Raw genomic sequence first — 15932 nt, 5'->3', positions numbered from 1 at the left:
AAAACTTTTTAATTATAATATTAGAAAAGAATTAATATTATTATCAAAATGAAAAGGATAATATTTGATATTTTGATTTATATGAAATGATAAAAGATAATAATAATAAAAATTTGGCACAAATTTTGATAAAGGAGATTTAGAATAAACTTAACTAACAAAGTAAGGGGAGTTACTAAATTTTTTTCTACTAAATTAAATTAGTTTAAAAAAATGAAATATCTATTAGAATAAACTATCTCAACAATATACTAGATTGTACTAGAATATACTATTAAATTAGGAGTGTGATATCTTTAAATTTATATTATTTTCTTTATTAACAATGTATCAAAACCTACACAAATTAGAGCAAACAGGAGTTAATCGGGTTTGGCGGTAAACCAGCCAAATCAGAAAAAAAATTCAATTTCTTCCAACTTAAGAAATTAGTGAAATCTCTCTCAAGAGTTTTTTTCAAATTGTACCTTCATGCAAACACTCAAAAACAAAGATTAAACTACTCTGATACCATGTTAGAAATAGAAAAATAAATATGTAAATAAGCAATACTAGGAAAGAATCTAAGCGAGTTAATGCATGAAAAGATATTACCATAAGATAGGAGAGAGAAAGCTTCAAGATCCAACACCATGAGAAAAGATATTTGAAAAGGGGAAAGCAAAGAAAAACCCTTGTGACATTATGAATGAGGCATGAAAACCCTAAGAAGAGAGAGAGAGAGAGAGAGAGAGAGAGAGAGAGAGAGAGAGCAATCACTCATACAATAATTGAGAAGAGGAAAAAACCTCATAAGAATTGAGAGAGGAGGGTCATCTCTTAAATAGAGATGAGAGAGAGGAGTTAGAATGTAACTCCCATGTCTATGAATGCCACCATTCATAAGTGTGTGAGGCCAAGTGTGAGATTCCTCTTAAGGAGGAATAATCTAAATTACAAATTACAATAAATATTTGTCCTCACATATTCCACTAGAGGAAAAAATAAGATAAAGTGGAAAAAGGACAAAAAAGAAATATATTAAGATACCTTGGCTTATATCCTAATATATTATAACAATAAAGAAAGGAGGTCTAACCTTGGTTTATAAACACACCAAGAAAAGATTACAACTTCTAACAATATTGCATACTAAAGAATAGATTTTTGAAGACAAGAAAAGAGAACCCTCAAAGGGTATTAAAGGTAAGTGACACTAAGGTAAGGTAAAATAAATAAGTGGTCCCTAATTATACTAAGGGAAAGGGACCCAATTATCATTGAAGATATTGGGCATAATATCCCATTCATGTTAATTGAATAGCACAAAGATTTAATATAAGAAGGTGGGAATACATTTTAAATTACCAAGGGACACCTACGTGTATATCAATGGGGATGCAAGTAGAGAAGGGATCAACATGTTGGTCTCATTTTGGTTTTGACAAGGCAGTGATAAAATAATTAACTCGTATTCTAGCAAAATTATAGTGTGAGCTGAGTGCATGGTGTATGTTGAGTATAAGTTGTTAGACAATACATGTCAAGCAACATATCAGCTAGTGTCGAGCACTAGTTTGTGCTAAGAAAATGGTATGTCCTAAGTCACTCAAGTGTCAAGTAGTCTATACATGCCAATTGATTTAGGTGTTGAGTACATAGTGTATGTCAAGACATTAAGAAGACAAGTTACATCATTCAGATTACAGTGATGGCCGAGCATTAGAGTCTTCATGTGCTGAGTGAATAGTTTTTGACATAGTTGTTTTTTATGGCACAAAATTCTATGTAAACTATTTTTGGGTTGACATAATGATTATTTTACGATTCTAGAAGATAAGTATGAAATTATATTTCAAATCCCTATACATTACATGCAACCAATCATAAAAATGGATGAAATAAGTGGTAATATGGATCAACCATAGTCATTGATCAAGCTCTAGTCCATCCATAAAAATGCTTATATAAGGAGGAAAAACCCTAAAAAGTTTGTGTATACAAGGAGATGAATGCTTAGAGGTTAGGGGGTATTCATGGTGGCTAAGGAGGTTGAGAGAGAGGTATAAATTACAAAATTAGTTAGAGAGAACGTAGAGGAGTAGTAAGAGGATTAGAAGAGATAGATCTGATTAGAAGGATCAAGATACAACTAATAAAGAGAAGATCTGACATCAAGCAACAATATGCTAATCAAAGGATCATGCTATTGAATTATTTTAATGGGTGATATAGAGAAAATCTCTTAACAAAGTAGTCCTAACATGCTTATGTAAATCTCTTAATAGAGTGATTACTTAATTGTGAGTTTAAATCCTCTAACAAGGTGAGACTTGTTGTGGTTTGACAATGTATGCCCCATTTTTTCCAAAAATTGGGACCCCCTAGTAAATTTTTTTGCTTTCCTAGACCACTAGTTTGGGGTCTGAGTCATTTCAGGACTCTACCTAGAGTCTAGGTCAAGCCCTAGTCCTCCACCTAAAAACCCCATGTGCCAAAATTGAGTAATTTGGAGATAAAGGTGATTTATGTGTGAAGGAACACACTAGTGCACCTAGAGCACATGTGCACCTATCCTAGGTGTGCTAGTGCACTAAATGCACTAGTCCACATGTACTTTCCTTTAGAGATGTACATATCCAAAGGGTGTTCATGATCGTGGGTCTATAAATACCTTGGGCCGTCACCTTCCCCTTCACTCATTATCTCCTTCAAAGCATCGATGGGTGAAACTCCACACCTTTAGAGGTGCCCCAAATATCTCCAATATGCACACACAACACTAAGTCAAAAAAATAAAGGTGTGCATATGTGCACCTATCCAAGCTGCACATGTGCACACCTTTATTCAAAAACCTAAAAAAAAAATTAAAAACCAAACCCCTAAGTAAAGGTGTACACATGTATACCTATCCAAGGTGCAAATGTGCACACCTTTCAAAAACAAAAAACCTAAAAACATAGACAATGGTGCGCAGATGCGGACCTTGACAAGGTGCGCATCTATGCACTATTTCTTTCCCCTTAACAGTAGACTATGTAAGGGTAAGCACATGCACACCCCATAAAGGTGCACATATGTGCACCCTTAGCCTTGTAAAATTACTTAGCCCCCCATCTAAGCACATGAAAAGATGCATGTGCACAATAGTGCACATGCACATGTGCACACTCCATAATGGTGCACACCTACACAGGTGTACAACTACACATAGAATAACTTTCTTAAGGTTATTTGGTGCACCTTATGCACCTATCAAGGTGCACAAGGTGTGCCAAATTGCATTTAGAGCTAAAAGGGAGTTTTTGAATGGTTTTTCAAGGTTCTAATGTTTTGGGTATGATTGTTTGATAATTAGGGTTTGGTAGGGGTTGAATTTCAAATTTTGGACTAATGTGTTTTGTTTTGTGTAGATAAAATGGTTTCCTCCTCATCCTCACTCACAAATAAGATTGCTCCAAAACCATTTAACTTCAAGTTTCAAGGTGTACCAAAGAAATCACACTTCCAAGATTAACATTCATAAATTAGAGATATAGAATTGGGATATATAGTTTGCAACAAGCCTACTTAGGAGAGGTCATCAATGGTCTTAGTACTTATCAGATTAGGCTTGGTTAATGAGGCCTCACATCCCACATCAATGCAATCTTTAGAGCTTGGCCTTGGCAGATAACTATGTGTTAGAAGAAAGAGTTGTGAAGAGTATAACAAGAGAGATAATATTGGTAGAGTTCAACATTTGGCAGGGAAGACATTATGCTATAGAGGATCATTAGATGAATGCGATAGATAATTATGATATCTAAATAAGGGATTATTGTAGGATGACTCTTTATCTGGTAGGAAGTTCCTTGAAAATAAAGGTCCCATTGAAGGTTGTTCAACAAGACACTCAAGATGTCTTTTACCCGTTATATAATCATGATAAGATACATGATAGGCTAATTATGAAGCAGAGATTGATAAGGAAGAGAATATAGGTATCAATCACAAGGTGAGATATATAATCCAATTGACAAGAGATTAGATCAAGAAGCCCTTGAAGCTGGACCTAATTCCTAAGGCAGTAATCTTTCAAGCCATAGCCCACCCAATAAAGGGTAAAGGGGAAAAAGTTACAGTGCCAACATTCCCTGCCCAATCTCTAGTTAGGTTGGAAATGGTATATAAACATGATAGGGAAGTTCGACAATTTAGAGCAAACAAAGGCAAGAATAAGAGGAAAAGAGATTATCCTAAGCAAGATGAGCCTAAAGCTTAAGAAACTCAAGCCCAAGACGCAACTCAAGAACCTAAGAACCAAGAGCCTCAAAATGAAGAAGTAGCTCAAACTCGGGATACTTCACAAGTGCTACCACTAGAACAAGAATAGGAACAAGAACCAGAGGAGGAAGCACAAGAGGTGTCACCACCTAGACAAGAGGAAGAGGCCTCTCCCTTGGTTGCTAAGAAAGATAGGGTTAGACCTATGGTCAAAAGGACTTGAAGGAAAAAGATACAAAGAAAGGTTATACCTATTCCTCTAGTCTTTGAAACCATCCCTGAGGTGGATGAAGAAGATGAAGAAGATAACCCCCCCTTGAGTTAGAGGACTCATCTAGCCTGGGCCACTAAGGTAGAGAAAAGAAGGAGTTCCACTATAATGCTACCATTCATTCTCACACAACCTATTTAGGTTACAACTTCAGAGGATGAGTAGCAATAGTGGGTTGATGAATAGGAAGGTGAAGGGACTGATATCTTTGATATGTCTAATTTTGACTTCATGCCTATGGGTACTAAAATGATGGGTGATAAAATATTAGATACACCTAGAAACGAACCTTTGGGAGAGGATTGGAACCAAATGTTTCCTCAACCACAAGGTTCTCTAGATAACTCACCACCACCATGTCAGGAATTATCTTTCTTTGACAAACATTCAGCCACTCCTCTCCCTTAGGTCATCAAAGAACAAGAACAAGTTGTGCAAGAAAAAGATCCAAAATAAAGACCAGCTAATGAAGTATCAAAGGAGGAGCAAATATGTATGAACAACATCAACAAAATTTTCAAGATATAGAGATGAGGACAATGGATTCAACAGATACAAGGATTCCCAACATAGATCTTGTTAGTGTTTTGAAATGTCATAATGTCAAAATTATCTTGATGAGAATAGAATACAACTAGGGGAAGCTATCTCCCATCTACAAAATACCCTTTCAGACACTAAGCCAACTATAAGGCTAGACCCTTCTTCTACTTCAGGCTCTGCGAAACCTAGGTGGGTAGACCTATAGATTATTCATATGGTACTAGTGTTAAAAGCATAAAACTAAATCTAAACAAAGTAGATAAAACCCTTATTTCTTCAATACTTGCACAATAGCAAAGATATGTAGTAGCAAATTGAAATTCTATGAAATCCACAAGCTGAGTGAGGGAAATTCTTTTCATCTCTTCAACATGAAAGGGAAAAGATTTTGATTAATGATGTTAAATATCAACACAATCAAGACATGAACAACATAACACTTTGATCCTATACCTAATAAATGTCTTATCTATTGGGAAATTCCACAAACCCCTAACACGCATCCCTAAAAATCACTAATATAACTCATACATTACGACTTCTTAATCTATCCATTCACCTTGTGAGTTAGACATCTGCATCTTTCTAAATCTCATACTTGACCTATCCCTTCATGAGATCTGAAATCCTATGATGATAAACTAAGAATTTACATGACTCTTTGATACATAGGAAAAATATATCAACATATCCCTAGTCAAGATGCAATTGAGTTTTATGCTCTATATTCACAAAATACAAAAGATCACAAGAACATGAATAAGAGACAAAATTCAGATTGAAGATTAAACATGTTGATACACTTTTATTTATTTCCTTGAAACATATACAATAAGATGCATGAAATTGAATCATAAAACTATCTAACAAATCAAAACTATATGTATTTTTATTACTTTTTTTATTAAAAGAGAAATTCTAAAGAAAATGGTATCATAGTCATGACAAAAATTTCAACCTAACTAGAACCATCCTTGTGGTATCATAGTAGTGAAAAATGTCAAAGAAACTGGAACCCTTACAATGAGATAGAAAGAGAAAGATATAGGAAAGGAATGAAATCTTGGATCTGATCTTGAAATGACATGTGTCCACTCAAATCTTCATTCCTTACTATTGTAAAGTATCTCTCTTCTCTCTACAACTAAAATCTAATATAAATCTCATCATTATGTGTAACAAACATTGAAATATCTCTTCCTAATGATGAGAAACCCTTGTTCTAATAAAATATCAGATATACATCTAAAATGCTAATAAATCATTTATTAAACTAATGTAGAGATAAAAATACCATCACTAATTGCATCCCTATTGCCTCTGACATTCACCCAATTCACCATTTTTCCAAAAAATTAGACCTGAACTACCTTAACTCAATTAGGTTGAATAATAAGTTCTTGAGACAAAACCCTAAATAACTCAAACAAATTGCTTCCTATGTAGAAAAAAACCTCAACAATGGAAAGCTCATTCTCTTCTAGTTCCAACAATATATGATAGTATTATGTTGATGCATCAAAGATGCCCAAAAAAATAGTTTAAAGATCAAGCTCCTAGACTAGTTCATAGGTCTACATCTCACTTTAAAATTCATGCAAAAATTCAAAAAATCCTAAAGTCAAAACTTTAGAATATAATCTCTACTTGATATAAAAGATGCCTGTATGTGAAACCAAAAGAGAATAATAATAAATTATTATTTTATAACTCAAATATTTCCCTCCAATCCTCAAATCTGGGTCAACTTGCTTTGACTACCTCTACCACATGGTAGCATGCCATTTGTTAGTTCTACACCATCATTCACCACCTAAGTGCCATGCGGCACCCTTTGATTGGTCTACAGATTCTCCACTTGTCACCTGACACACTGCCACATATCACCATTTCATTGGTTATCTTCTCGTATAATCAGTTCTTTGTCATCATCTTTTGGGTGCACCTACCACATCATTTCCATGTGGCACTTCATGATTGGTTAAATGGACTATCATTTCCACCTAGGCCTACTGCCACATTTCATATTCTCTTTTTCTTGCATTTCCTATCTGGTGAGCCACTTTATTTTGTGAGATAGTGATAATCATCAAATCTACCACATGGCACAATTTGGTGCACCAACCTATTTGATGACATTTCATTACCCAATGCTACATGTCATGCTCTCATATTCTCACATCCTAGTCACCAAACTACCATTTTGCTTGCAACAATGTGACAAGCTTCCATGTGTCATGTTTGCTAACATCATCACCTCAAAATCTATGCTAGGCTAGAGGACCCTTTCCATGTGTCATTTCACCATTCGCCCTTCTGCTACCATGTATCCACCTTTAGTTCATCAACAAGCCACATCACTACACCATGTTAGCATTTTATTTCAAAATTTATTAGTTTTCCTCCAGCGGCCATGGGCCCCATGCAAGAATTCTTTGGCTTATAAAAGCCTAGTGTCTTGTTAGACACTTAATTACTTTGCCTTGGGATATTTCAACAATAAAAAATCCGCTTGCCCATCCAATGTGGCATTAAAACACTTTCATCTTCTTTTACTACTCCACATATTTCAAACATGTTAGGCCCCATTTATTTGTATATCCCTTCCATCTAATGATAATAATGGCATAATCCATGGAAAATGGATGATTTGAGTCGGATGAATCCTGGATTGTGACCAAACTCTTCCACATGTTTTTTAAATAAAGAGCTAGTTTCTTATAATTATTTTAAAAGTGTAGTTTGAGTCATGAAGGGCCTACATCATGTTGGCACCATTTGTCCACTATTTAACTCTCTTTTGCAAATATTATCAATGTGGACTTGTACCGAATATTTTGAACATAGTTTTCCACTGTATATTTTTGCCTGGTTTTTTATAATAACATTTGAATATGATCACATTTGACTTGATGTGTTTCTAACATAACACATGCAAGGAAAATATGTGGTCAATCCTAAGTTGCACAACATTTTTTATTTCCTCCTGTCGATGGTGGCATTGCATGTAAAAGTCCTTTGCATCCTTCCTTAGCCATGGACTATTGTTCCTCCTCACTTATGGCATCTCTTTCTAACTGCATTGCAAAAATTAACAACTCCAAAATTTGCTTCACCTACCTAGGATGATACCTCTCCCATGCTTGCACAATTTTCAGACTCTTCACAATTATGACTATCTTATGAATTGTTTTTCCATTGCCTCCAACACAACTATAGATGCACCTCTCTTTCCTATGTAAACACTAGCTAGGGGAACTCAATTCAAATAGTGATCACCAAGGAACCAGACCTCAATCTACACTTACAACCACCAAGCTTGCGAAGGATTAAAGTAATCTAGAAATGTGGTGTGTCTATTCCTTTGTATCAGACATGTGATTGAATGTTATTGAACTCAAAATGGCATAATGTTATTTGGTTACCATTAAGGAATTTTGAAACATTGACATTTCAAGACATGTGACTATAACTCTCGTGGGCATTTGGAAAGACTGGTTTATCCATGTTATTTGATTCATTTTGGATTGTTACAGCAATCTATAATTGTGATCGAAACTCTATATCAATATGTATCAGCAGTTTATCTTTCTAAATAATGTTTATAATGCAATGTGCCATGTATATTCTACTATTTTTCTAATGATAGCTAATACTCCTCTGCCCCACCATTTCCTTGACTATCTTCTTCTTTGGTCTATACATTCGACTCCTCTCTCTATAATTTAAAGGTGTGTGACTCCTTCAAATCTTGCCAAGATGTAGTAGAAGATAATCCATAAACAAGAATATTATCATAAATGTCAATAGATGGCACACCTCCTCCATAGTTAATCTCAACTTGACCATTTTCAACAAAAGATATGACAAGTTACTAAGAGGGGAGGGATGAATCAGTAACTTTTAAAATTCTTCCTTTTAAATTTACCACAAATAAATCTATGCTACTACATGCATTAATACTGAAAGATAAAATATTCATCATACAAAAGAACACAATATTTTGGTGACCCAGAAACCTTCCAAATAGAAAGTAAAACTGGGGTGGGGATAATACCCACAAAACTTCACTACTATAGCATAAATTTGTCTTGTTAAGGCTTACATTGACCACTTCTAGTAATCTTCCCTATTAGGAGCACAAAGGATTACTAGATCCACCTTGTTAGAGGATTTAAAAACATACAATGAAGTATGCACTGATTAAGAGATTTGTACAAAGACTGTTAAGTCTACCTTGTTAAAGGATTTAGAAACTAATTCACCTGTTAAGATGAAGTAGTGGATCTACTTACAGCTAATTGCTAATAAGATCCTTTATGCACTGATCACCTTATGTGATGGATATAACTTTTATGCCTCTATATTGACCTTGTTGTATTTCTTGAACTACTACTGATAATCCTTCGCATGTACTTCTCAAAAATATTTCACATTACTTTGTTATTGCTTAATAAAAATGATATCTTACAATATGCCTTACATGTATACCTTTCAAATTTACAAAATTACAAGGTCAGCCAAAATACAAGTGAACAACATGTTACAAAGTTGACCCAGTAGTAAATAGCTCGAGTTCACTGAACTGACTCGGTGACCTTCTAATACATGGCATGCAGTGCATTACTCGGCATTGTCATGCACTTGGTAGAAGTGAAGGCTCAGTCCATACTAATCACTCGATGTAGTTCTAAACTCAGTGACCACTAGTGACTCAGTAGATGTAGTGTCACTCGATAGACACTACACACTGAGTTTACCTTGCTTCACTCAGTAAACACTACTTCTTCCAATGCTCGATTTACACTAAATCTTCATGACACAAACTTACTGCTCGATAGACACTATGAAGGTCAGTAGACACTGCTAATCTTCACATTGTCTATATTCACTCAGTAGCCACTAGCTGCTCAGTATAAACTGCTAAACTCTTCAAAGCTTGGTTAACACTAGAATGCTCGGTGAGTGTAAAAAATTAAGTGTTGAGCTTGGTAGCTATACTGATATGGATAACTATTGTCACTAATGGAGATACTAACTTAATGCCAGCAATCTCCCCCTTTGGCATTAGTGACAAAACACTTATAAGACAAAACATATGTACATAAACTGACTCATTGAATTTTGGTTTTTCAAAATTGATCTTTGTAAAGTTGTTGCATATACATTTCTACACATATCTCCTTGATGACACATAATATATATACAAAGATAGTTATGTACGTAGCTATAAACATATACATTTTGACTCTATTGAGTGCTATCTCCACCTTTTACTTATACTGATATCTCTCTTTATATATAGAATTTCCCTTTTGCTTATACTAATATCTCTCCCCCTTTTTTACAGTAATGCCAAAGGGCTACATATAGTATCTATATCATTGCACCAAAGTGAGAGAGAAATTCTTGATGTACCTTGAGAATGAGGGCGAATGAGGTATCACAATTCTCTTGCAAAATTTGATAAGTGGAGAGAGCAATCTGAACTTCTGCTAATAATTTGATCATGTGGTCAGCCACTGAGAAGTTTTGATCGTAGACCAATGTTTTGCAATGAGCAATATGTTTCTGCATTGTATCCATTATTGGCAAGATCATGTTTTGAATATCAATCAAGTTTTCTCTTATTCTTGCTTCTTCTCTTAGAATTTTTGCTTGCACTTCTGCCAAATATTTCACCTTGGTGTGATGAGAGGAGTTGGAAGAGGAGTCAGCCTACAACTTTGATGCAATAGATTTCATGTCAGCATCAATCTTACTTAGCTTCTCCTTTATTTCATTGGTAAAACTGGACGTATCACAAAGTTTTCCAAAAAGTGATGTGGCATTATTAAAAGAATTTTCAAAATTACCCAAAACTGTGGACAACTCCACTTGTTTGATTGCAATCTGCTAAGCAATATGCTCTAGCACCTTGTTATCAAACTTCCTTTCAGCCTTTTCAATTAAATTCTCTTGTCCAAAGGAGTCCTCATTATATTTCTATACAGCTTCTTCTAACTGAATCAAAATATGTTGAGTGGAATCCACTTCAACACCTATAGCATCTATAGTTATATTCTTGGCATTTTCAATTATTCTATACTCCTTATCCCTTTCAGACATTAACTGCTTCTATGTAGCTTTCTTCTCTATGAGTTGACTGGCTAACCTCATTTCTTCAATAGTAGCAATCTCAGTCATTCTTAGGTATTATTATATCTATGTCTAAGTTAATGTCTTTTTCAATTTCTTTTCCAGTGATCAGAAGTTTTAATGGTTGCCTTTGTTTTACTTCATGATTACTAGTTTGACCTTTGGAATAGATACAATAGTAGAGATAGAAGGGCTATCAGTGAAAAATGGAATAGGGCTTAAGGATTGAATGCCAATAGGAGTACTAACTCGATCAAAAATTGAAACACTTCCGAAAACTGGTGCCACACTCAGTAGAATAACCATAGAAGTGTTTGAACTAACTGGAATTGAAGTAGATGCAGATAATGCCAATGAAAAAAAAACTATAGAGCTTACTGGAATTGATGAAGACAAAATTGTAGAACTTACTGATGCAATAACTAAAGATGAAAAAGTAGAGGGAGCTAACTTGGTAGCTAAAGAAGTAACAATCAACTCAGTAGATGAAGTGCTTGACACTTTTGTTGTAGACACTTGGAGCTAGGAGGTGGCTGGTGAAGATTGAGCAAATGATGTTGCTATGGTGCTCACAATCTCACTAGTAGAAGCTATCTCCATAGATGTGATAGTATGTGGTGGAGTGTGAGGAAGAGATGCAATTGCTTCTACCGCAATTCTGACTGGATCATCTTCATCCTTTTCTTCCTCTTCTACTTCATCCTCCTTTCATTCTTCTTCCTTCTCCTCCATTAGAGCATGCAATTCTTCTGCAATAACTAAGATGGAAGGAGTGTTTTCATCATCATCATCATCACTATCATCATCTTTAATTACAATAGTTTCATCTAATGGCTTGTTGAGATGATATACATCTCTCCAAATGTCTGAGACATGCTTAACCACCGATTCTATGTTATTCATTAATATGAAACATGTGTTAAGCTTTAGAATCATTCTGTCTTCATGCTCTTTTATTGCCTTCTTCACTTTTGCATTAGTCAGATTCAGTACTAACTATCTTAATTGTTGTTCAAAGATGTCTTTTACAGCATGTATCGTGTTCTCCCATCTGACTTGGATTGTGGCAAAAAGATCTACATGGATTTGAGGTTGAATTTGTGCAGGGGGGTATTTCCAAATACCCATCTTCTCCATGACTAAGTCCTCAACCTATTTTTGCTCAGCTAGAGTCCAAGTCTCATATTTGAGAACTTTGAAGTTACAAATTCCTACTCCAACTCTTAGCTGTTTCATCCTTTCCTCAAATGTAGTTGGAGAGCGAATGAATATAAGTTCAGTTTTACCTTTCATACCTCTCCTAGAGAATACAACAGTTGGTTTCTTTTGAGGTTTAGTGATAATCACTCTACCTTTCTTCCTTGCTAGTTCCTCTTTCTCTGATTCTTCTTCTTCTTCTTCTTCATCATATTCCTCCTCTTCATCCTCACCCTTGCCCTCGGTAAGCATCAGAGGACCTTCAACTGTCTTCAATTTGGAAATTCTCTTCTTGCCTCTACTAAGAGCTTAAGGAATCTTGATACTAAGCTCTATCCTCTTCTTGGCTTCCTCATATGTGCCAAAATGCAGGAAGATTAGGATTGGCTGGCTTATTTACTAAAGCCTCAATGATGTCTCTAGCTTCATCAATGTTAATTTCATAAGGCAATGGTTTTACCAATGCCACTCTTGGTATGACTGCTTGAATGTACACTCTATCACAGTCCACCATGAAACATATATCATCCTTGTAGTCTTCTACAAGCTTAGGTGGGATACAAAAAATTTTGTTCATTTTCTCCTCGAATGCCTCAAAATAGTTATCCAACATCCTTTCAAAGTTTTCACCCATTTCTTCAATAAATTCATTTATCTGATAAAGAATAGGGGTTTCTTTCCTCCATATGACCGTGCCCTTAGATGGAAATAATTTTTGAACATAAAAGAATAAGCAAACAAGCAATTAACCAAACTTGAAGGAATTGTTCTTGGAAGTCTTCACACTTTCAATGTTTTTGTTCAATTGCTTCAATAACACATCTGACAGATCAAATTTGAGATTCTTCTTTATAACCTTGTATGCTAGTTCAAATGCCTCACAAGGAACGTTGTTCAACCGACTCAAGCTGTAGATCTTATGTGCAATGATACGGATGCCAAACCTAAGCTCTATGTTAGTGACATTTTTTATTTTCAAACCTCTACTGTCCCACTCGACTAGGGTTTTCTTCTATAGTTCCTCTGGACCTAGGGTTTTGGTTGACTTAGCTTTGCTTAATATTGGAAAACTTGTAACCTTTTGTATCATCTTCTTTTTAATTAGAATGGGTTGCTCCAACCATAATTGACCACTGTGGAATTAGCTCAATATATATCTTATCCATCTTACTTGGAAATTTTGAGGCATGTGAGGGATATGAGTTAATCCTTTAGCTTCCAAATGTTTATGCTCGGGTTTCAAAACTCCATCAACACACGTTTCAACTAGGGCATTATCCATTGATAATGTCCCTAATTCTTGAACAATACATTTAAAATGAGTTATTATGTTGTTAATTAGGAGTACCTTTGGTGGGATTTGCAATTGAGCACCATAAGGATCAAGTGATTCAACAACGGCCGAAATGATTTTAAAGTTTGGTGCTTTCCATTCAATGCTCTTAACCAGCATTTTGGAACCCTTCTTTGGTTTAGTGCTACTTCCAATGGTAGACACCATCGGTAGATGGTAAAATTCATGAATATCTCACTGCTAAATTTCTCGAAAACACTACAATGCTCTTTCAAATCACTCTACTCTTCGAATCCTGAGAATGTAGTGAAAAAATGAAGTCAAAATTTACCCTTTTGTTGAGAAAATTTCATAAATGCTCGGTGCCATTATGACATAGTGCATGACAGACTATCATCCACTGACCTAACTCGGCAAGAGTATCAACTCGATGAATAAACCAAGTTTCCTTTACTCCCAACCTCACTCAATAAGGTCTTCAACCAACTTTCCAAGGTGGAGTCTAATGCAACTCGGAGAAAGATAAACTTTATGTGATTCCTATGTATCTAGAATACTGATTGGATCATTTGCATTGCTCATATTTCTTGGAACTGCTTATGATTTTCTTGCTAAGTACAACTCCAATACATTCTTAGGAATTTAGTTTGAGGGGATGGAGTCACCCACTTCTTGAGTGACTTCACTTCCATGATTTGAGCTTGTATCCTCAATAGGTTTAGGAATCCATTGCTGCCTCATTTGTTTCTTTATGTTGTCAGCCCTTGCTTTCTTTTTATCTTTAACTTTTCCTATATTCATGTAGTTTTTAGCTATATGATCAAGTTCAATGCATGTGAAACACCCTATAGTAGTATCTTTCTTTCTTAGGTGATGCCTTGTATAGTTTATGCTGGTGTGTCCATATTCTCCACAATAATGACATATGCAAAAGGTATTGTAGTCCCATCCAAATATTGCCTTTACAAATTGTTCAGCTAGATTGAATGATTTGGATCTACATTGAGATGCCTTGTGACCATGCTTTTTTCATTTGTGACATTTACCTTCAAATTTTGGTTTCTCCTTGCATTCATTGGCTTTGTGACCATGATGATTGCAGTTTTAGCACTTTCCATTGAATTTTGCTTTTCCATTGCTCTAGCATTTGTTTGATGTATGGCCAATTTTCCCACAATGATTACATGAGGATTTTTTATTCCTTGGAAGATTCACCTTGTTCTTCATTATATCCTAGTCCTGCTTTACCTTTGTGCCTATGAAGATTCTACTCATTTTACTGATTCAATTGATTCATGTCTTCTTGTGATTTCAACATTCTCTCATTGATTTATTTTTCAGCATTTAGGTCATTCTTCAATTTTTCAATGATTTTCTTTTCACATCTCAATTCTCTTATTATTCTTTCATTAATTTTCCTTTGATAATTTAGATCACTTCTTATTCTTTCATTCTATGCTTTGAGAATCCTGATTTCTTCATTTGCTCCAGTGATTTGATCAATGAGGTCTTCATGCTGATTGGATTGATTTTGTTCTTCATTTTTTCTTACCTCCAAGTCTTCATTTGCCTTATTCCTTTGTTCCAAAATTTCACATAGCCTAATTGATTGGATTTCTTGTTCTCTTTTGAGTTTCCTTACTTCTTCTTGTAGAGAACCATTCTTTGCTAGGAGTTCCTTGATTGCCTCATTAGTTTCATCTAAGTTGCTTGATGGGAAAAAGTATTCAATATTTTCTTCAACATACTGATGGTCATCCATTTGTCTTGCAATTTCCTTCCTTCTTTTCAGGGATTGGGAAAGATGCTCCTTTTCTTCTTTGAGTTGAGCTATGTCCATCTCTAGATCTAGCTTTTCATTTTCAATTTCCTTGTCAAGTCTAAATATCTCCATTTGTCCTTAGATCTTTGCTCAAGCTGTCAAAATTTATCCTAAGAACCACAAAGCTCTAATACCAATTTTTGGAAATATTCAAGATATGACAAGTTACTAAGAGGGGAGGGGTGAATCAGTAAATTTTAAAATTTTTCCTTTTAAATCTACCACAAATCAATCTATGCTACTACATGCATTAATACTGAAAGATAAAACATTCATCACACAAAAGAACACAATATTTTAGTGACCTAGAAACCTTCCAAATAGAAAGTAAAATTGGGGTGGGGATGATACCCACAAAACTTCACTACTATAGCATAAAGTTGGCCTGTTAAGGCTTACATTGACCACTTCTGGTGATCTA

This window comes from Cupressus sempervirens, chromosome 2 (genome assembly GCF_028749045.1).
Source record: "Cupressus sempervirens isolate cs-2001-9-10 chromosome 2, ASM2874904v1, whole genome shotgun sequence".
Taxonomy (NCBI): domain Eukaryota; kingdom Viridiplantae; phylum Streptophyta; class Pinopsida; order Cupressales; family Cupressaceae; genus Cupressus; species Cupressus sempervirens.
Note: the sequence above shows the minus strand (reverse complement) of the source record.